General features: G+C 42.8%; 1 protein-coding gene across 8 annotated transcripts in view; it reads right to left on the bottom strand.

Moving 5' to 3' along the window:
* Positions 1-23,616, bottom strand: part of NTM (neurotrimin) — a 417,718-nt gene that overhangs the window by 267,378 nt on the left and 126,724 nt on the right. The gene's annotated exons all lie outside the window — the stretch shown is intronic.

Genomic DNA, 23,616 nt, shown 5'->3' with positions numbered 1-23,616 from the left:
AAAGAGAGGAAGAAACAGGCAGGGAGGGAGGGAAGAGTCCAATTAGCATTCATGTCAGTTATTACTGGTGAAATCCTGGGATCACAGCTTTGTGGATTAAGGATTAAGAGCAAATTTGGCTTCGTGAATATTCCTCCTCTGAATAAATATCTACGGAGGGTTTTCTGAACCAGTTGGATGTTTTCTTAACATGTCAATATTTTTATTTTCCTTCAATAATTAAGTTAACTTCTACGTAAAAGCCTCCCCACCCCACTCCCACCCCCCTTTTTTTGCATCTCAAAGCCAAAATGTCCACTATCAATTTAATCAGTCCTCCTGCCTGACCCCTGTGTCCAGACTGACCAACTAAGTTCAGTCTGTCAGTGAATCCATGGGTCAGGCGTGCCTGCTATGCCCCAGCTTCCACAGAGCTGAATTCAATCTCCAGGGATCATGGTGCCATAAGCAACCTGCATCAATGAGCTCCCACAGTCATTTCTGAAATAGACCCAGCACTTGAGAGAGCTCGAGCGTGGCTTTGCTCCTCACACTCCGGATCAGAACTGTAGATGGGTAGTTAGGTGAGCAGTGAAGAGTGGCCAGGGCTTAGCCAGCATTCCTCTGACACCTGCTCGAAGGGGTCCTCTGCTGGAGGAGATGGTCCTGTGCCAGTCCTGCTGGCAGCTTGTCAGTCCAGCCACCATCAGGGAGCTATCTGTCCATGCAGTCAAAGCCTTCCCTCTGGCTCCTCTGTTCTTGCCTCAGGGGCTTATACCAGGGGACTAGCATCTCAGGAAAATATTAAACGATCTGTAAAGAGGAATAAGAAGGGAGGGTCCGCCCACTGTGACCAGAAACCTCACTTTCTTCCCTGCTGGTCACTACAGGGACTTGGTATCTCCAGCAATTCCAGAACACACACAGACTGAAAATATTAATAAACATAGGGGTTGAGACTACAGGTTCAGGAACCAGAGTCCACAGATTCCAAATCCTGGCTTTAACATATGTTAGCTGTGGCATAACTTCTCAATTCCATAGTGTTCTCGTCTGTGAAGTAGAAATAATAACTGTACCTGCTTCACGGAGTTAAATGGGTTAATTTTTACAAACACTTGAACAGCGCCTGACACAAAAAGCATCGTAGTCATAACCATTGTCATCATTATCATCATCATTTTGCAAATGAATAAAAGATATTATGTGTATTTTTCTACCAATATGGCTGAGACTTTGAGAGATTAAGTTGCTTGGCCTAAGTCACAGGGCTAGGATTAAAACTGACACAGATCTGATTCCAGAGAGAAAACACTTCACCATGAAGCAAGACACATCTCTTGATCAAGGTCAGCCAACCAGCTGGCACCAAGGCATCCTTCCCACCACCTAGAGTGCAAGGTTCAGAATTCATCAAGACTTCTTTATTGTCTCTCTACTAAGAGGCAGGCAAAGTTATGCAAAAGAGGGATCACAAAAGCCAGGAGGCAGTACATATAAATATGAAAAGAAAAACAATAGAAGCAGGCAAATAAAGCCAAAAGAGAAGAAGCATGTGACAACCCCTGCAAGCTCCTCCTCTGTCACCTGCTCTTGACATGCTGGCCCTTCAGGTGTCCATGAGCAGCAGCTCATGGGCTGTTCTCTGCCTTACCCTTTTCACCCGGTATGACCTACCTCCCTTTGATGCTCAAAGAGCTTCGAAACTCCCCTGTTGAGGCTCTGTTCCCCACAAACCCTCTCCTAACACACGCTTCTCCTTTGAAGCACAGCTTTCAGTTGGAAGCAATTATTTGTGTAACTACGTGTTTATGCCTGTCTCCCCACTTGATCAGAAGATCCAAGAGGGCAGGGCCAGTTTTTCTCTTGCCCCACAGTGAGCACAGTACCTGCTATACAAAATATATGATTCACTTAGCCCCTTTCCTCCCATCTCTATCTGCTAGGAATCTTTCAAAAATCTCCAGAGAAAGAAAATCTGTGCAGGCTGGTCCAGGATGACTCAGAGGATCAACTGCGGAATGCTCTGTGGCTGCAGGAGGACAAGGCTGTGCACATAGCACACTCTTGGGCCATAGCAGCTGCAGACCAGGTTCTGCATGTTTCTCAAACTTCCCTGACTTGGCAACAACTCTCCAGCTGCATGTCCCTGGCTGGGTTATTTATTATTAGCTAACCAGCTTGCCTTTGAGCAATGCAGAGCATCACAGGAAAGAGGAGCTCATTTCTCCCCCACAATCCCATCCTATACTCTACTCTTCCCCAGTCCCCAGCCAGAATTTCTCTCTAAACCCTAAAAAAGTCACCCAACTGTGTCATGCTGCCAGTGGCCTCAGTTAGGTAAATGCCACTGAACAAATTTCCGATTGCCTTTTGGGATAGCCCAACTCAGAAACTCAGAAAAGGTCAGTGGGAAAGCTGGGAGGGAGATGCTGCAGCTTTCGGAATCACCTGGTCATGAGGCTGCAGATACTAATACCAAAAACTGTTGGAAGGGTCCACCACAAAGAGTCTATCAGAAACGGAGCAGCAGCTTTCCCTAGAAGGTGACACCTCCTCCATCAAGCAGGAGATATGTCTGAGAAGCAAAAATCTTAGTGGATGCTCTTCTGACTGAGTTAAACTCCGTTCCTGACTTGCCTTTCCCTCCTTCAAATTTTCCCACATTGCATCCTGGCTGATCACAGCACAGAGATGCCATATCCCACCAGCCATGCCACACCTGGCATAAGTAAAACCTGGTCACAGGTGACAATGATGGAGCAATGAATATCTCCAGCTATGCTCATAACTGCAAGGTCACAGTCTAGGTCTCACTTCCACTAACAACTGCTGTAAGAGACTTTATTGACTACAAATGAAAACAATGGAGCTTTTTTGTTTGTTTGCTTGTTTGTTTGTTTGTTTGTTTTACAGGAAGGGGAGGGAGAGTTTGATCCTCTACTTCTCTTTGGTTTTACAATCTCCATCCCTATACCAAACTAGCCTAGCTTCCAGAGAAAAGTTTGGCATGGACGAAAAGGCACAGAGCCTCTCCTCTGGAGAAAGGACTTGTTCTTCTCCTCAGAAGTGTTCATACAGATGTGAGTCTCACAGGGTGTCCATGCCTGGGCTACCTGGTGATGTCTTTCTCCAGTGGTCACTTGGGACATGTTGCTGTTTTCAGACATACTTTATGTTCTGATTTGTCTCCTTTTTGTCAGATGTGTCTTGAGTTGTTCTTTTGTTTCTTGTCCGTAGATATGTGAGGTATGTAGCCTTAAAGTCAGGAGACTACATCTCCCTCCAATTATATTTTCTTTCTATTACATTTTCTATGACCTGGTCATATCTAAAAAATCAAATATCCTTTTTCCTAGGCTCATAATTAACAGAAAAATAAAAACAGAAATCCCAAGCAGTAACACAGAAGTCATTCTTACTTGGGTAAGTTAGCCTTGATTCTCAAACAGGATGAGGGCTGACTGTTGAGATGTCTTCCAACCTAGCACCCTGCACAAATAGGTGCTGATGGAAAGAGCCCTGGCTATTTTGTGTTGCAGCATCTGCTCAAAAAGAAACAGTTCATCAGTTCTAGAATCTATAGTTTTGGTTAGTTCTCTGTGTGGCCACTGTTGGTGCTGTAGTTTGGTTTGTCTGTTGGGTTTGAGGATGTTAGGATGTTAGTGCTGAGACCAGAAAGACTTCTGCAGAACTTCTCAATTCCTAGATACCTAAGCCATGGTGGTTGCATCTGAACCCAAACATCAACCATGTTCACACTACTTCCTCACACGGCCTTCAAAGAGACTGTGGAATTATGACAAGAAAAGCTGAACTCTGCCCTCTAAGAGTTTTTTTCTTTTTCAGAGGTAAACACAAGCAAAGCCTCAAGGGCTCTCACAGCCCTCCTATTTGTTCCCTCTTTCTTGGTGCTAAAGAATGGCTCAACAGTGGCTCCACAGGGGCCAGGAACATGTCAGTGGTGCAGACTCCAGAGATATTTACAAAGTACAAAAGATAATGTGTCTTCACTCTTCGCAGGAGGCTCTTGGGTTCTGCTTGGAGATGGAGGGAGGGAAGGGGCAGGGGCATGCCTCTGGGGTGCACTGTCATCCAACAATGTATGCCTTCAGATTTGGTGAGAGAGAGGAACCTGGTGTATTGGTCAGGCAGCAGTGTGAGCTGAGGGGCTAAAGTGCACCCCTAGACTCTAAACTCATTCAAAAGGCAGATAAAGAAGGAATGAGGTCGGGCGCAGTGGCTCAGCCTGTAATTCCAGCACTTTGGGAGACCGAGGCGAGAGAACTGCCTGAGCCTGGGGTTCGAGACCAGCCTGGACAACTTGGTGAGACCTCGTCTCTACAATAGATCACAAAAAACTAGCCGGATTTGGTGGCGTGCATCTGTAGTTCCAGTTACTTGGAAGGCTGAGGCGGAAGGATCACCTGAACCCAGCTGGTCAAGGTTGCGGTGGCCATGAGCATGCCACTGCACTCCAGCCTGGGCAACAAAGAGTGAGACTCCAACTCATTAAAGAAAAAAAGGAAGAAATGATCTCTTCCTCCTGAAAGTTTAAATGCGACTAAGCAGAGCAGGCATCAACCCAAGTGCATGTACACAGATACACAGCTGTGAAACATTAATATGAACTAATTATGAATGAAATGCTAACTCAGTACAGTTCAGCAAGCAAGGGATAGTAGAGCAACCCAGTACTACACTGAGACAGCCTTCAGGCAATCCACTTGACTTTGACCTCAACAGGAGGTCTCATATGGGTCATTAATACAATACAGTCCTCACCCCTGAGGAGTAGGGGTTTCATTACAAAAGTCTTTTTCTTCTCTCTGCCTCAGAATACTTTCATGGGACAACAGAGGACCCAAGAGGATGGTAGACGGTGGAAGATTTTTTATTTTTTATTTTAGTTGGAGTCTCACTCCATCGTCCAGGCTGGAGTGCAGTGGCACGTTCACGGCCACCCCAACGTCGACCTGCTGGGCTCAGGCGATCCTTCTGCTTCAGCCTTCCAACTAGCCAGAACTACAGGCGTGCGCTACCATGCCCAGCTAATTCTTTGATTTATTGTAGAGACAGGGTCTCATCATGTTACCCAGGCTGTCCAAATGAGTTCTTACCATGTTGCCCAGGCTCGCCTCAGCCCCAAAGTGCTAGGATTACTGGTTTGAGCCACCAGGCCCGGCACCAGAAGACACATATTTAACTGTGCTTGCATACTGCTCTGCTCACTTGTGAGAAACATATCCTTAGTTGTGTTTGTATACTGCCCTACCTGCTTGTGGGAGAATTGTATCTTTAGCTGTACTTGTATATTGTCCTGTCATTTGTGGAAGATGTGTATCTTCAGCAGTGCTTATATACTGCCCTGCCCAGTCACTGGGGTCAGGAACAGTGTTGTGGCTTGGTAGCTAGTACTTCTCTGGAATGTCAGTGATGACTGGGCTCTGGCAGATTTCCCTTAGTTTACAGACTGAGAATCCTTATTTTGAAAATTTGGAAGTTTTGCTTCAAAATAAATAATGGGCGTTGAGATCAAGCCTTTGAAGGACAATGGCATCTGAGGGGGCATCATAGCTGACCAAAGACTTGGAGACAAAATACTCATAAGGGATATTCAAGATTCAGAATCAGGTTGGCCTGGAGCCTCTGCTTAAAATTTGACCTCAAATTTGAAAGACTATTTAGTTAATAGGACAAAATATCCATAAGGGATATTCAGAATTCAGCACAGGGCTAGCCTGGAGACTTTGCTTGAAATTTGACCTCAACAATGAGACTATTTAGTTAGTAGGATAAGGTTCCCTTCCTAAGCATTCAGTGTCAGAATCCTGTTCATTCTTTCCAGAAGGAATGATGTACATGTCAGATCTTAGCCCATGAGAGCACAGAAGACTGAATGCAATACAGGCAAATGAGGTTAAAGCAAAAACATGGGAAACACGCAGACTTATTCCAGATCCTACATTCCAATTCCAGATCTGCTACTTAGTGACCATCTGACCATAAACAGGAAATAACCTACAGGCCCGGGATTCCATAGGTAAACTCAGATAATGCTATGAGACTCCTAGGGCTACTATAAAGACTAAACAAAACAGATCCTAGTGCAATTTCTGATAGATCCTAGTAAATACTCAATATGAGGGAATAACTGAGTTATAGACAGATGATGGAGATAGATGGATAATAGATAAACAGATGACAGAAGGTAGCTAGGTAGATAGAAGATACATTGATAGATAGATGATAGATAACAGAGTAAGCACTCAGCTGTGCTCTCTGCTACCCACCACAAAGGCCCCTCTCCTTTCTCTAAAGCTCCTTGTATCCATCCCACATGCTGCCCAGGAAGACATGAAGCACACAGGGGAGCACCGTCTGGGAATGATCTATTATCTGTACTCAGCATGTTCCCGGAAACCTGTTGTCCCCAGGAGAACAGGTGAAAGCCTGACACTGTCAGAAAAGTGGGGGAAGCTTGCGGCTTAATTTTTTATTAATGGTATTAAAATTTCTTTGCATAAGTCATTAATCATCAGGTCATATGAAAGGCTTATGTTTATTCAGAGAGTATAATAACTCACAGCAGTAAGCATGTGTGATTTCTCCATTGGTCTGCAGAAGTGCTGTGCTGTTATGTAAGGGGGTAGGTATTTTTTTTCCTTTTATTTTCTTTCTTTCTTTATTTTTGCTGAGAATAGTGAGTTCAATTTAACAAACATTTGTTAAATTTATTTTTAAATGCCCTCGACTAAAATAAATACAATATGGTCCCACCTGTGGAAAGCTCAAAATGACAGCAATGATGATAAAACAGCAAGAACTGTCAACATTTTCTGAGCATTTACTAGGTGCCAGTCTCTGTGCTAAGTATTTCATGCACATTATCTCATTTATTTTATTTAACCTTCATCAGTATTCTAAGTAAGCACTATTATTATCCTAGTTTTGTAGAAATGGAGGCTTAAATATATTGAGTAACTCACTCAAGGTCACACAGTTAGGATGGTTATAGTTTAGAAGGGATGACAGAGAGCTCCACCAACAAAATTCCATTTTAGATTCCTAACTTTATATAAGCAAGTGTATTTTTACAAATAGCCTATGCAACAGCAGTATTCACTCATCTTTTATTTTCCTGCCCACAATACTGCTATGGATCCTCTGATGGATTTCCAGAGACAATAGATGCTCATAAAGAGCTCAGAAAAAAATGGTAACCAGTTCTAGGGTCTCTAAGGAGGTTAGCTGATGGGCCAGAACACTGAAATGGAGGGCTGCCGCGCTGTGCCATGGGAAAAGAGAAGAGCCCAGAAAGGAAAACCTCAGTTCCACCACTATTGATTGATGCTGAGAAATGAGCATCGAGGAAACCCGTATCTCTGATCTAGCTGCATTCCGATTTGAGAGTTAAATACATCTCATACCTCTCTTGTTGATTATACCTAAAAAAATGGTGGATAAGTCATGAAATGGAATACTAAATAGCCATTCACATCGCATCTGATAAACATTTGCATTAATGATCATAATTATATGTTTGTAAAGGAAGCTGAACATAAGGGAATAACACAAAAATAATAAATTCAGATAGCTCTAGGTGTAGAATTATGAATGGAAAAAATGTTATTAATTTTTAAAGAGTGTAATCTCATGACCAATTCATTTGTGAGGCCAAGCTCCACCCCCCCTTACTCTCTCTACCCTCTTTTCTCTCACTTCTCCTCTCTCCGTTTCTCCCCCTTCCCAACATCACTTTTTACTTCACTTCCTTTAGACTGCAAGTGCCTCCCCGGAACAGCCAGCACTTGACCTTTTAATGAGTTCAAAGAGATATGTAACTGCTTATCACAGGAACCGTGTGTCCCAATTACAAACAACGCAACAATCTTTTAAGAAACGTTAACACTATTACTAAGAAATGAAGACCATCTTTTCCTTCACTCCACTGTGGCCCCTTCTGTGAACCAGTGTCCCATGGAGGGGTGCTCAGGAAGGCACAGGCTGCCTGGAATAAAATGTCAATAGAGGACTTCCACTGGCAAGAATTCTGTCATGGAGGCTGATGTTCCTTGTGCCCAAGGACACACCCATGACAGCAGTGGGATGGCTTGTGTCTCATTTCCCCATTTTTTTCTTGTCTCTTTGCCTTCTCTCAGTTGTGGGCCACCTCAGAAACATGGAAATAACAAAATATCTTGATTCATGAGAAGATGCACAATGAGATACTATAGATGAAAAAAATCAGATGTGGCCTCTCTTTTGAAATGACTTACCTACTGAGCTCTACAATTCTTTTTTAAAATTTATTTTTGGCCTCAGATTTCTCAACTCGGAAACACAAGGTGTTTCATCAGCCCTGGATTTCATGTAAGTAGGAGAAATGTAAACCTTAACATGCAAACACCTTATATTTTCATGAAAGAAAAACACAGGGAAAGTTATCATCACTTGATCTCTGTTACAGGCAGAGTTTACAGAGACTGAGTGGTCGTGAGCTATAGGATGGCCTTGTGGTAGGTGGTATCTAAGGCCTATTCCAAATGCTAACACACATACACACATACAGAGTTGGTATTTGCAGTTTTTTAACTGCTGGGATGGAAGACGTGCCATTTAGTCTAATAAGATTAGGCCTTCTTTAACCAGGAGAATGGTTCTCAAGATAAAGTGATATTGGCCTAGAGAAAGATGATACATTTCTCTAGACCGAAACTTTGCATTCTTTACATGATTCTTCAGTCTCAACTCTCTCCTTTCCCCTACAGACAGCAGCTGACACCACCAGGCACTAGTAAGTCCCCAGACTTTCCCCAAACATCTGAGTGACTGGTTTGCCCACCGTCACCTAGCTATGAGGAGAATAACTGGATCACGCACTTGAACTGACCCAGAAGTAGTGGCCAAGGGCCATAATGGGTGACCACTTTCCAATCTTGCAGAAACCATAAATGAAGCCAAATCAACAACCTGTGAAAATTGCCTGAGTTAGGGTCTGTGGCTTCATGTGGAGCCAGCATGCCCTCAAGCCTCCTGGTCTGCTGCACCCTGGACTTCAATAATTATAAAGCGATAGAGGTTGCAGGAAGGGGCGAGAAGATGTCTTGACAGTTGGCCAAGCGCCCTTCCTCACCTTTGCTGGAATATACGCAATTCTTGTTTTTAAAAGTGCCCTTTGTTAAGTGACAGGTGGTTAAGATTGTTCCTTTTGCTTTGGGCAAACCCATTAACTACAACACACATTGATTGAGGGAGGAAGAATTAGGTCAAATCTTAAAATTGAGTTCCGAACCCTAGTGGCCATGAAGAAGTTTGGAGAGATACTAAGCAAAGTCAAGCAGTATCAAGAACATGAGACTAAACACAGATTCCTCAGCTATTATTGGAAAGAAATCTCTTTCAACTATCACTTGGCCATTAGAATAATATAATACGATTCCGGAATTCTACTTTTATGATATAGCATCCTAAGAGCGGCCCCGCCTCTAGAACTTCACCTTAATCAAGGCCTCGTCATACTTACATTTGTGTAGCAAAGGCATAAATCAATAGTAATAAGCTCAGAAGATAAAATAATGCTCAAAAATGTTTATTTTGAGTGCCAACTATATGCTAGGTAGAGTCCTCCATGCTAAGAATATAAGGTGATTGAGAAAGACATTGGACTCTGTCTTTATGGAGATTTGATACAGTGGGGATGACAGATAATAAATATAATGTCATAGCAGATATTACATAATTGTTGAATTAAAAAATTAAGACTACAGAGTGCAATGAGGTGCATACTAAGGTAACCTAACTTTGTCTATCCATCTATTCTATCCTGCCTTATATTGTAGATAATATACTTTACTCTGACAGAATACTGTGAACAGGTATTTCTGACCATGACATCTTCAAGCTTCTGAAGGCAGGACCCATCTCATACTCAATTTTTTGTTCCCTGATCTAAGCTCAAAGGCTTTTTGTTTAAGAAGGGAAAAATCATTTCTTCTGTTGGGTGAGGACAATGAAGTACCCAACAGCAAGAGCTGACAGCCTTTTTCTCTGAAGGTATCCCAGGAAATTGCAGCACAACACTGAAAGTGTTCATTGAAAGACTGACACCATGGAAAGTTCCAGCATGTGATACACTGAAAAGGTTGGTGCTCACATCAGTTTTGTTTTTTTGGTTTTGGTCAAATTGTTCCTCTTCAGCAACATTTCTGGAGCCCTTACAGAGATGTGACTGACCAGCAGCAAGTGTAAACCTCCCTCGAGCATTTCCTATTCTAGAAACGGGGCATCCCTCTTCTAATGCATGGGTCATAGTTCTCTCCACAGAACAAGAAAGAGTGGCATGCTATTTGGCATCTAAGATCAAAGTAAAACACCTCCTCTATGTTCAGACCCAACTGAAATTCTTCATTTTGGGTTGAGGGTAAAATGTGTAGACACATCCCTGCCAAATGATTGTAAGAGGAAGATCACATTATGAGTAATCTACCTCTTACCAGCATTTAAAACAGTGCACAACTATGAATTTAAAATGGTCAACAAGCCAGGCTCGGTGGCTTAGCCTGTAATCCCGCGCCTTTGGGAGGCTGAGGTGAGAGGATTGCCTGAGCCCGCGGGTTCAAGACCTGCCTGGGCAACTTGGTGAGACCTCATCTCTACAATAAATCAAAAATCAGCCGGGCGTGGTAGCGCACACCTGTAGTTCCAGCTACTTGGAAAGCTGAGGCAGAAGGATCGCCGGAGCCCAGCAGGTCGAGGCTGTGGTGGCCAGGAGCGTCCACTGCACTCCAGTCTGGGCGACAGTTAGACTCCAACTTAAAAAAAAAAAACAAAAAACAAACAAAATGGTCAACAGAAGGACAGGCCTTCATGATATTTAGGTTATAATCCTGGTGGATAGTCCTCAGGTTGGAAATCAGCATGAACTCAAGATCACTAACAACAGGTAACACTGCAACAGTTAGTGTTTTACAGCTCATTAATATGCTAATGAATGAAACTTACTTGCTCTTTACAACACGACAGATATCTTCCCCACTTCACAGATAAGGAAACTAAGCCTTAGAGTGCCTCCATGACTGGCCGAAAGTCAATACTGCTAATAAATATGAGAGCCAGAACTGGTTTCAAATGCCACAATCATCCTTTCAGGACTGTCCAGCAATTCAGGAGCAGTGGTAGGTGTTTGGCTCAGATCTTGGCATCAGTCATGTTCCTTCCTCTGTACCTGTTTACCATGGAGAAGCAAGACTCCTAAATCTTGGGTTTGTTAATGATTGCACGTTCATACCCACTGAGCGATAGAAATATATCTTGGGGAATTATAGTTTAATAATCCCACAAGTCAGCACATTAATGCCCAGAGACAAAAATAAAACGTATGACTGTCTAAATATGCTTAAGGTTGTTTGGAATACATTTGAGGGAATCTGATGAACAAAAGTCCTTTGCTATCAGCATTTTAGAGTAAGGCTCACAGTATCCCTCATTTCCACATTCTCAACCTCAGACATAGCCAATTCCTCCTGTATTTTTCTCCTATCTTTGCTAACAACTTTAAAAATTAAAAAAAGAGGCCATTGCCTTGCTAGACTCTGGTGTGGCCATGTGCTCCTTGAGCTATGGCTATCGCCATGCTTCCTGGCTTTGGCCCTCTCCCCTACATTGGGGAGGTGAACCTCCTCTTTCTTTCTCTCTCTAATTTACTTTTAAAATAAACTATATTTGTTAATCTAAAAAAAAATTTTTTTAAGAATCAAAACAGCCAGGCTCAGTGGCTCAGCCTGTCATTCTGCGCCTTTGGGAGGCTGAGGTAAGTGGATTGCCTGAGCCCACGGGTTCGAGCCCCACCTGGGCAGGCAAGACCTCACCTCTACAATAAACCAAAAAATTAGCCGGGCATGGTAGCACGCGCCTGTAGTTCCAGCTACTTGGAAGGCCGAGGTGGAAGGATTGCCAGAGCCCAGCGGGTCAAGGCTGCGGTGGCTGGGAGCGGCCACTGCACTCCAGTCTGGGCGACAGAGTGAGACTCTAACTCAAAAAAAAAAAAAAAAGAATCAAAACAAAAAAATGATATCCTCAAAACAAACCACCTCTCTCCCCCAATACACACATATACACACAAACACACACAAATATAAAAGCAAAAAATAACAAAGAGGTACAGGATCGTATTCACACAAAGAAAGGTTTCAATCCAGAAAAGTTTAATGGAAACTCTTTTTTTAATGTTGGATATGGGCGACTCCATCTTGTTTATGTTATGAACAGCAGGGAAAACTAACATTTACTGGATGCCTACTATGTGCCAGGGATTGTCTTAGGCACTTCCACATACATTGACTAGTTTAAACTTTGTAACATGCATGGGGTAAGCTCTTAACTCCTCTTTAGACTAGTAATGAAACTGGGTGTTCAAGTGATGTGCTCATGGTCATACATCTAGCTAGAAAGCGAGAAGCTGATTGTCTGGATTTGAATCTGACACCAAAGTATATGCACTGATAAAAACTGATTTCCTTCTCTCAAGGCCTGAACAGGTTAATTAGATCACCTGTTGACAGAAGATATGATTCCCAAAGAGGTTTTTAAACAGGAGACCACAGAGGAATTTATTCTCATTTTAATAACTGGAAGTTTATCATGGCTGCCCACTACTTTCTACTGCTTGTCCTACAGCCTAGGTTGGGGGGAAGCAAGGAGCTTCAGTATAAGGAAAAGGACTACAAAGGGACCTGGGAGAAAGGGGTAGGATCTGAGATCAATTACTTATTCAGATCAATATCACCAATATTTTGTGTCCTGGTGCTATTTTTCTGATTTTAGATTAATGAAATAAGAAAGGCTTCCAGGTATGCTGAGGAAAGTGAAAACTCTGCTACTGAAAAGTGTCACCACACTGGCCTATTTCTTGGTGCAAGCAGCTCCCATCTTGACCCACCCTTTGAGGTAAAGCTGGGGGATTATTTAGTCTGCCTTTGGCCTTTTAAACCAACCAATCTCATACATGCTGTCAATATTGACTGGCTCATAAAAGCAATCCACCAGTACTACTGATCACCTGAGACTCCTTCAGAAATATCCTACTTCCCACTTGATCTCCATTCTAATTGACTGTCATTCCAGCTATGGCCCGTTTTGCAGACTGATAAACTGAGGTACAGGTATAAATAATAAGAAGTCACTAATATTTAAATAGTGACATATGTTTTGGAAATCAGTTTTGTGTGGTTGTCTTAAATGATCCTCACAAAAACCCCATGGGTGAATACAGAAGATTTCATTGTGATTTACTGACGAGGAAAATGAGACACAGATAGATGAAGTGACCCATATGGTCATATAGGCAGCATGTGCATACAACTGGTTTTCACATCCCTGCTGCTGTCTTCTGCCTACACTCTGAGGCTGATGTCTGCCTCTGTTTCCTTCTGTTGAGGCCTCATTTGGGACTCCCAACCCATAAAACTTCTAACTCCACCTGGTCCCTCAGAAGCATTCTCTCTGATAGCTTCTGCTATCCTCTGCTTCATATCCTTCCACTCCAGGTCAGCTGGCTTCTTGGAGTACAAGTAGAGGAATCTAGACAGGAATCTGTGATTAAAGTATATGGAGGGCCTTCCTAGTGTTAGTTACACATGAGGTCCTGGACAAACATTAATGAACAGAAGATCCCACTTCAAGGAGCTTATATGCAAATAGGGAGAAACAGGCAACAAACAACACATAAAAATACACAAAATATTAGAGGATGAGGATGGCTATGCAAAAAAGGAAAAATGGGACAAGTTAAAAAAGTGTGTGTAGGAGCAGAGGCTGGCTGATGTCTAACCAGGCGGGGGCAGTTCTGCTGGAGAAAGCAAGGTTTGAGTGTAGAGTTGAAGGAGCAAAGGGCACAGAGTCACAGATTTCCCTGGGCAGAGTGTTCTGGGCAGAGGATTAGCTACAGCAAACACCCAAGGAGACCAGTGTGGCTGCTGTACCCTATGGATGCCCTCGCTCAAAATAACTGCTCAGACGCAGAGCAAATCTTGAGAGAATAAGCCTCTTGGGAGGCAAGTTTTGAAAAACAAGAAACGCACCAGAAAAGGGAAGAAAGTGTGCTGGACTCCATGCTGGAGGAGAGAGATGCTAAATATAGGCCAGACAAGAGGACATGAGAAAGGTAGACAGGTGGGAGTTTCTTTTGAGGTTACTTGCCTGGTCAAAGTAGGCTCTCTTTTTTGGGGTTTAGCTCCTCCTCCCCACTGGGAAGCTACCTGAAGGAAGTTGTCACTCTGCTGACAGGGTATACAGGGAAGTATGCTGGCCCAGCCAGGGGTGACACCATCGTTAGGTGTAGCAACAGCAGCAAATGCTGATTGACCACTGATCTCATGCCAGGCACTGTGCTAAATGCTACAGACATACGCATGTGCTCACTCACTTCTTAATCCTCTAAACAGCCTCATGAGGCAAGTCCAATATCACCCCCGCTTTATAGTTGAGGAAACTAAAGCTCAGAAAGGATAAGCGACTTGCCCAAGGTAGATTTCAGATAGCCCTGCTAGACTCAAAAGATCATGAGGTCCTCAGGGTACTAGCACTGGCCAAGTCAGAGAACCCAACTCTCCTCAATTCACGTGTTAGCTTCTTTACAATGAGCTCTTCTCTCCACATACAACACATAGCCAGAGTTGGCCATCTTGGAAAGATCACTGGTCAAGGAATGCATAAGGGTAGTGAGCAAGCACAATCAAGAAAGCAGGATTGATCAAAATAACACTTTACCCCAAGTGAAAACACATTCAGATCACCTTCAGTCATAATGCAGGACAGGAATTTAGAGGGACCAGAAGGCACGAAAGGCAACACAGGCCACAGGTAAGTAACCAGTTCTCTGACATCACTCATGCAAATAGAAAACCACTTTCTCTCTGCCCCATGTGTGTGCACACATGCACAGTATAATATTTTGTTTGCAGATCTGCCTATTTACATAGTTAATTTGAGATCTGTTTGCAAACACAAATTAGTTTGGTGCAATTACTTTGTGCGCGGACATGGAGTTATCTGCTTCAGCAGTTTAACAGCATCAAGAGTGGCTGCATGGCAGCATATGGCTGTCTATATATAATCACAATATTACCTGCACATATTAGTTACATAGCAGTTACATTATAATTAGTGCCATTTTTAAGCCATTCAAAAGGAAAAAATGTATTTTAATTAAATCAGCAAGGTGTTTTGATGGAGAGAAGTGGGAGAGTGTGTTAATGATTCGCGGTACTCCATCAACTGAAATGCTGTGTGCATGCCAGCACCTTTCTGGCTCCCAGTGGAAAGAAGCTTCTCTGATAACAACATTGAATATTATCATCCCATGACCTTGTGTTTCTCTGCCTTAAAGACACCACGCTGCTTTCTGACTCTCCTCTGCAGGCAGACTTAAATCAAGGAGTCATTGGTGACTGTGAGTTGAACCTCAGCAACTGTCTGGTCCATTTGACTATTGTCCAGTGCCATAGTCCATTTAATGTTGCTATAAAGGAATGCTTAAAACTTAGTACTTAATAAAGAAACGGGTTTATGTGGCTCCCAGTTCTGCAAGCTGTACCAGGAGCATAGCATTGGCATCTGTGTCTGATGAGGGCCTTGGGCTGCTTCCACTTGTGGCAGAAAGGGGAGGGGAACTGGTATTACAGATCACGTGGCAAGAGGTGGGATGGGGGAGGAAGGTACCACGCTCTTTTTTTAATTTTTTTTTTTGAGTTGGAGTCTCACTCCATTGCCCAGGCTGGAATGCAATGGCACACTCACAGCCACCCTAGTGTCAACCTGCTGGGCTCCGGCAATCCTTCTGCCTCAGCCTTCCAAGTAGCCAGAACTACAGGGGCGTGCTACCACACCCTGCCAATTTTTGATTTATTGGAGAGAGAGGTCTTGCCCAGGATGGTCTTGAACCCACAAGCTCAGGCAATCCACTCGTCTCAGCCTCCCAGAGTGCTGGGATTATAGACTGAGCCACCAAGCCTGGCCCCAGGTGTTTTTAACAACCAGTTCTTGAAGGAACTACTAGAGTGAGAACTTGTGCAACCCTGAGGAAGGGCATTAATGTATTCATAAGGTGGCCAGATGTGGTGGCTCACGCCTGTAAACCCAACTCTTTGGGAGGCCCAGGCAAGAAGATCATCTGAGCCCGGGAATCTGAGACCTCATCTCTACAAAAAGGTAAAAAATTAGCTTGGTGTGGTAGAGCACATCTCTAGTCCTAGTTACTCAGGAGGCAGAGGCAGGAAGATCACTTGAGCCCAGGAGTTCAAGGCTATAGTGAGCTGTGACCATGCCACTGCACTCTAACCGGGGTAACAGAGTGAGATCACAACTCAAAAAAAAAAAGGTATTCATAAGGCATCTGTTCCCCCAAGACCCAATCAGCTCCCATTAGGTCTTATCTCCAACACTGGGGATTCATTTTCAACATGAAGCTTGGAGGGGTCAAATATTAAAACTATAATATCCTGAAAAGACAACTGAGGCCTAAGCAGGCAGAGTAGTAGACTCTGAATCACACAGTTAAGTGGAAAAACTGAGACCAGGACCCAAGTCTCCTAACTTGCAGTCCAGTGCTGACTCCAGCATACCACCCACATCACTACATGGCTGTCAACAAAGATGTCCTATTCAATCCATTCTCCCAAAGACTAGGAATTTGCATGTATTAGATATCCTCAGAATGTGAAATGGCAACATATACTTCAATCTTAATTAATACATACAGCTAAGGAGTTTGTCCTAGATCATTTTAGCAAATGTGAGGTGATATTCGAATTTCTTCACAGGGTTTCTAGTATTGGTGCTATTAAAAGTAAGTAGTCTCTTAAGAACAGAAATACATTTAAATGTCTTAGAGTGGAAGGAGCCAGGCTCTGTCATTTGACTTCCAGATATATCATTTGCTTGGTGACACTGGACAGGGTATTGAAACTTCTCATGATTCCTCCATGATACTGAATTACACACTTAACTGCTTTCTCTCCTTTTTCATTATAAAAAGGAATTTTTCTTCCAACAGAAATTGTGTTAACATGAGCTTCAAATTACAAGAGGCAGTGATATAATCTCAGGGTTGATATTGTCATCTCATCGCTGAGTGGGATGGGTCAGAAATATTCCTTACACCCAATTTCCCCCATGCTGCCAAGTACAATATTGTCTCCATCTTCTCTTATGAAGAAAATGTGAACTTGGAGCCTAGGGGAGGAAAGCCGCAGGATGCTGTTATTATCACCAGGCCAATTGAGGAGAACAAATAGCATCACAGCATAATCAACATCTTATCCCAAATCGTTTCTGTCCTTCCTCCCTAGAACACCATTTAACACTCCATGCAGAAGAAACTAAACATCCTTAGTAGCATAAGACAAGAAACAGACCACAGTAGAACAGGATAAGAGATCACTTGTGTCCATCAGGAACAAATGACCATGTAATAACTCTGTAATTACATGGTAACTAGAACTGATTGAGCCTGTAAATTATATCCTTGTCACCCCTGGGTAATGATGCAGCTCTATCTCCCATCTACAGAGAGCAGCAGCACATGGTCCACAGTCACTGAGAGATAAGGGAATTCTTGGCTGTTAAAGCAGATTTGCTGCTGATGAGAGGTGGCAGAGAGACAGGCTGAAATCTGGGATTTAATGATTTTTCCAGTTGAAGCATTACTGCCTTGCCTGCCAGAGCAAGACATCCATTACCCAGCTAGCGTCTTCCATCCTTAATCAGAGGAATAGACAAAGGCTCCCAAAATTCTAGATGAAAAGAATAGGCCTCATGCACACAAAAACGTTATACACGCGCGTGGGCACATGCACACATACACACACACCAATAGTCAATTCACACTCCCTGAAACATTTAATCTGCAGACCTTTGAAACATCACTATTGTGGCATTTCACCAAATATTTTAATACTAGGAAGAATATTGTCTCTTTTTATGCAACATTCTCTCTGGGACCATTATGCAGAGGCATTAAGAAATTCTGTGTGGTAGATCATTCAGCAAATATTGTTTGACAGAGACTATGCGTATAGCATTCTGTAAGGTGTTAGAGAGGAAACAAAGAAGCGTAACACTCAATTCTCTCCCTCAAGACTCTGAGTCCACTTATACAGATGATATAAATACATAAAAAGTTAAATTATAATGCCACAAGGCAGTATATAATTAACTGCCAAATGACTGGTACAGACAACGAGAGCTATGGAAGTAGAGAAAAAGAGAGAACTCACTTTGACGTGCTATGATCATAAATACAGCTTCTTAGAGATTAAAATGAACATTCAAGAGAGTCAAATATCAAGTTCCTTTAAGGCTTGTTAGAAAGGGACATTTCCAATTTCTTTCAGCCCACGGTCCTCTCAGTTATCCAAAAGTAAAAAATAATAATAGATTTTTTTTCATTAATGAAAAACAGAAACTGTAAAAAGAAAAATATCAGAAGTATGAGCATAAGCAAGTTTAAAACTAGGTATAATCAAGATGCTAGAAGACCAGAAATATGCTAATAACGACAGCATCTCTGGAGTTTGAGTGCTTATAACTTGGGTGTACGAGTATATGTAGGTAATCTGTCCACAGTAGTAGGGATATTTTCTGATCAACACAGGGATTTAGCACTAGGTCAAGATCTGGAGAATCACTATCATCAATTCAAGAGACTATAAAAGCCTTCAGCAAAGCATCCAGTCGTGGTGCAGTTAAATTGGGGCATAATCCATTGGAGAACAGTGGGGTCATTTCTCTGAAACTGAGAAAAGAGAAAAAGAGAGTCTACTCATCTCTCCAGTTCCTTTGTCCTTAAACTCCCAACCTTCTGATGGCAAGAGCTTGGTGTCAAGGGAAGACCAACACAATAGAGCTCTGCTCAGCTCTTGGTGAGGACTAACCAAAATGGCTTCGGGGGTTTTATCCAGGTTGGATGTGAACCCATCTGCCATCACCCAATTGCCTGCTTGAGCAAGCTTTCCAGCCACAGAAAATCTCAGCAAATATTCTTCACGGTGAGGTGCATAGACTCACTGGATATAGATTCCTGAAGTGTGTTACACTAAATTTCACACACAGGAGCTTTCTGAGACCTGGGTAAAGCAGATCTCAGTGAGGTAATCCAGTGGTAGTAGTGACTATTAGTAGCTGATCTCTAGGTGAGGAGGAGGAAGGTGAGAGCATCAGATAGTTGGCATTTATTCATGTAAGGACATATGCTCTAGCCTGTGAAACAAGAGAAGGTTAGCACTACCCAGATCCTGAGGCATTTGCAAGGTCTCAGTGAAAACTTTATTTTTCTGGAATAAGTAAGTACTATCCCAAAGAAAAGATCTTTGCATTAGAACAATCACCAGGATTCTAGTAAGATCAAAAAGAGCCATGCGTTTAGATGATGCCTCAAAACAATGTCCAAATTAACTATGGGACCTTATATATGTTATTTATCTCATGGTCATCATTTCCTTGCTGACAAAGAAAAAGGATTAGATGAGTTGATCCTTACAGTCCTTCCCAGGCTGAATAGTCTTTGAACTAGACAGGTTGTAATGACCAGTTCATCACAACCTAATGAAGAGTAATCACATCCTCAATCTCAAACTATATATAAGGAATAAGAGACTCCTCTGTTAACCAGCCATTAAATCTATAAAACAAATCCAGTAATCCAGACTTCTATCTCTGACTCATAAAACTTTTTTTTTCCCCCCAAAAAGCAAGCAAGATCCAAGGGACTGTGCTACAGTCAATTACGGTTGATCTGCAGAGGTCTTTGATTTCCCATTTAGGAACGGTATTGGTCATTGTTCTAGAGTGGAACCTACACTTCTCATACTGCATCCCTACAAGAAAGTAATAGCATCAGGGGATCATCGAGCTGCTCATAAATAGGTAAGCTTCATTTCCCTCAGGAGGCAATTCCTTCTGCTAGTCAGATCGTAATGGTGGTGATAGGACTGGACTTCTCTCTACACCTGCAACTTTCGTTTTATTTACAGTGGCTACAGGATCGATACCTCCTCCCCTGGAAATAAAGCTTTCTACTTTGCATTGGAATTTATCTTCAATAGCTGCTGGAAATCATTATCACACAATAATGTTCTATTCACCACTCATGTTATCTCTTCGGCTAGGCAGATTGCCAGACATTTGACTGCCTGACACCAAGTCCATTTGGTGCATGACAAAAATAAAACCTTAACGTTGCCTGAAAATAACATGAGAAACACTCATCATCTAGCAGAGGATGACTGGACTACTTTCTCTTTCTGAGGAGTTGTCAGAACTCATGTAAATCATGCAGTGCTATTTGCCTGCAGCCACGAGCACACTCTCATTATGTGTGTATAGTGGGCATGAAGAGAGAGCTTTTGAATGGATCAAAATTATTATGAATTCCAGAGGTAAAGCTATGAAGTTTATAAGACCATGTGTCTATGGCTATATTTGGGTCTTGCTTACCTTTGGCTGGATTCACAGATCCATATGCCATTTCCTTTAAGTTCAAAAAGTTTATTGAGATCCTACTAAGTGCTGGGGATTGATCTAGGTACTTTGGTTGCACTAGTGAATACAGCATTCTGCCTTCGAAAACTTTAAAAAATATACACACATAATGTCAACAAAATATGATGAGATATGTGAATAGGATGCTGGCAGAGTGCCAAAGAAGAGTGCTGTATCCTAGTTACAAACCTAGAGGGGTCCGCTTAGAGAAGATCCCAACTGAATCAGATGACTTAAAATCTGAGTAAATGAAAACAATGAGATGATCTTTAAGGTTCTTCCCAAACTAAGGAGGGGGTGGCTCAGAGGACATTCCACTAGAAAGCATCACAAGCCAGGCTCGGTGGTTCAGCCTGTAATCCCGTGCCTTTGGGAGGCTGAGGTGAGTGTATTGCCTGAGCCTGCGGGTTCGAGATCTGCCTGGGCAGGCGAGACCTCATCTCTACAATAAATCAAAAAATTAGCTGGGCGTGGTAGCGCACGCCTGTAATTCCGGCTACTCGGAAGGCTGAGGTGGAAGGATCGCCGGAGCCCAGCAGGTTGAGGCTGCGGTGGCCGGGAGCAGCCGCTGCACTCCAGTCTGGGTGACAGAGTAAGACTCCAACTCAAAAAAAAACAAAAACAGAAAGCATCACAAGTCATTTCAGAAGTAAATGTGTGCTAGAGTAGAGACTGGTGAGTATGACACCTACAGAAAGGTACCAGTCACTATAGCTTAGAGGAAGAGTGATGGACTCTACATCCAGAGTCACCAAGGGATGTTTCCTTTTGGTTCTATTGAACATATCCCAGATGAGGTTGGAAATATTTTCATTATGTAAAGGGAGGAGTCAGATGGTGATGTGTGCATCCCCTGCACACGAATAGCAGTGAAAATCCAGGAAATGCATGAGACTTCCCACAGGAGAGCTAAGAGTTTTAAGTCAAGGACAGCACTAGTGTGTACAGGATTAGCATAGGACAGAAAGTGTGTGCAAGGAGACAAAGCTGGAACAGCCTGGAGCAACAGGAAAAAAAAGCAGGCAAGGACAGCAGTGTTGCCAAAATTAAAGCAAGCTAGATTCAGAAGAGGCAGATGAAGGGACAAACTGAACACAGCAGTGGACTCAGCAGGTTGGTGTCCACTAGGGATATGGGCAGAGCTTGGGGACTTTGGTCAGGGCAGTTTCAATAACTGAAGAATACAGAATTTATTTGAGCAAGAAATAAAGACACAGACTAGTCTTCCAAAATGTAATTAGGAATGAAAGATAGGGGTAAAAAGAAATATTAAAGATGGAGGATGCTTGGGCATGTTACGTTTTGGAGATGAAAAACCAGTAAAGAACAAGATGAGTCAGAGACTTCCACATAAAAGAGATTATATTGAAAATGCTCTCTGACTCTGAGTAAAATATCATTTTCAACATCCAAGACAAATACTATCTAAGCTTAGTATAAACTTTTATTCAACCTTATCTTCAGCCTGCACCTCTCTCCTGGGCACTAAATTCATATATATGATTGCCTACTTGGCTTCTCCACTTGAAAGCCCAGTAGGCATCTCAAAACTAACGTGATCCAAACAGAACTCCAGATTCCCCACCCCCAAACCTGATCATCTTGTCTTCCCTATTCACCACTTCAGGTCCTCAAACCAAGAGCCTAGGAGGCCTCTTTCTTTCTTTTTCTCACACCCAACATCCAATCTACCAACCAATTCTGATAACTCTACCAAAAAAACAGATAGAAAAAATGACTATTTCACACTATCATTTCTATACGTGGTCAAAGCCACTACCATCTCTCATCTAGAATATGGCAACAGTTTCTTTACTAGTCTTCTTGCTTTCAACTTGACCCTTAGTCTATTCTCATATTCCCAGAGTTACCCTTGGAAAATAAAAGTCAGAACTAGCCACTCCTCGGCCCAATATTATTTAATGACTTCCCTTTACAAAAAATGTAAAAGTTGCCGGGCTCAGTGGCTCAGCCTGTAATCCCGCGCCTTTGGGAGGCTGAGGTGAGTAGATTGCCTGAGCCCACGGGTTCGAGACCCACCTGGGCAGCGAGACCTCATCTCTACAATAAATCAAAAATTCAGCCAGGCGTGGTAGCGTGCGCCTGTAATTCCGGCTACTCGGAAGGCTGAGGTGGAAGGATCGCCAGAGCCCAGCAGGTCGAGGCTGCGGTGTCCAGGAGCGGCCACTGCACTCCAGTCTGGGCGACAGAGTGAGACTCCAACTCAAAAAAAAAAAAGTGAAAGTTAAAGACTTTCACACAAAAGATAAAAGTCAAAGACAACAACCTCTCTGTTTGTATGTGGTATATTGGATTATGGATCACAGTTATCCACTTTTTTCCCCTCCCACTGTAGGAAGGGTGTATGTTCCAACCTCTATGTTTGGAGCTTGGTCCAGCACCTTGCTTTGGCCTGCAGAATTATTTGTAGACAGGATGTGAGCAGGCTTGAGGCTTGCAATGTGCATGGGTGGTTACCCTGCTATTTTGTACTCTGGTGTTTAGATTTCAGTGGGTAGCTGCTGGCTCTTTAGCATGGACCCCAGAATGAACACAATTTGCAATCTACAGTCATCCAGCCAATCCACAAATCCAAAAAATGAGAAAAAATGCTGTTTTCTATACCCATGAGTTTTCTGTAGCAGTATTGTGGCACTAGCTGACTAATCCAATGGTCTATCTCCCTACTGTGTCTCAGCTCTCACCTCCTACTTGTGCTCCCTTTCTTATTCTTCCTGAGCCACATCTGCCTCTTATTTTTCCTGGTCCCAAGCATATACCTGCCACAGGGTCTTTGCACATGCAGTTCTCTCTCCCTATTCCACAACACCCAAATATTTGTTTTTTTTTACTTCTTCCAGGTCTCTATTTAAATACTACCTTAGCAAAGAGGCCTCCCATGACCTCCTCTACACCTCTAGGCCCCTTAAGCCCCTGGCATTGGTTTCTTTTTCTCCATAGAATAAATGACATGTTACATATTTATTTATTTCTTAGTCTACAGGCCAGAATGCTACTTTTCATGCATAAAGTGTAGTCTATAATTAAACGATCAGTAGTTTAGGTTCAATTCTCCCTAATTATTTTCTAATTATTGTA

This window comes from Carlito syrichta, unplaced genomic scaffold, assembly GCF_000164805.1.
Source record: "Carlito syrichta isolate Samal-C Ts95f unplaced genomic scaffold, Tarsius_syrichta-2.0.1 Scaffold311212, whole genome shotgun sequence".
NCBI classification, from domain to species: domain Eukaryota; kingdom Metazoa; phylum Chordata; class Mammalia; order Primates; family Tarsiidae; genus Carlito; species Carlito syrichta.
The sequence above is the reverse complement of the archived record's forward strand: the minus strand, read 5'-3'. Positions and strand labels throughout refer to the sequence as shown.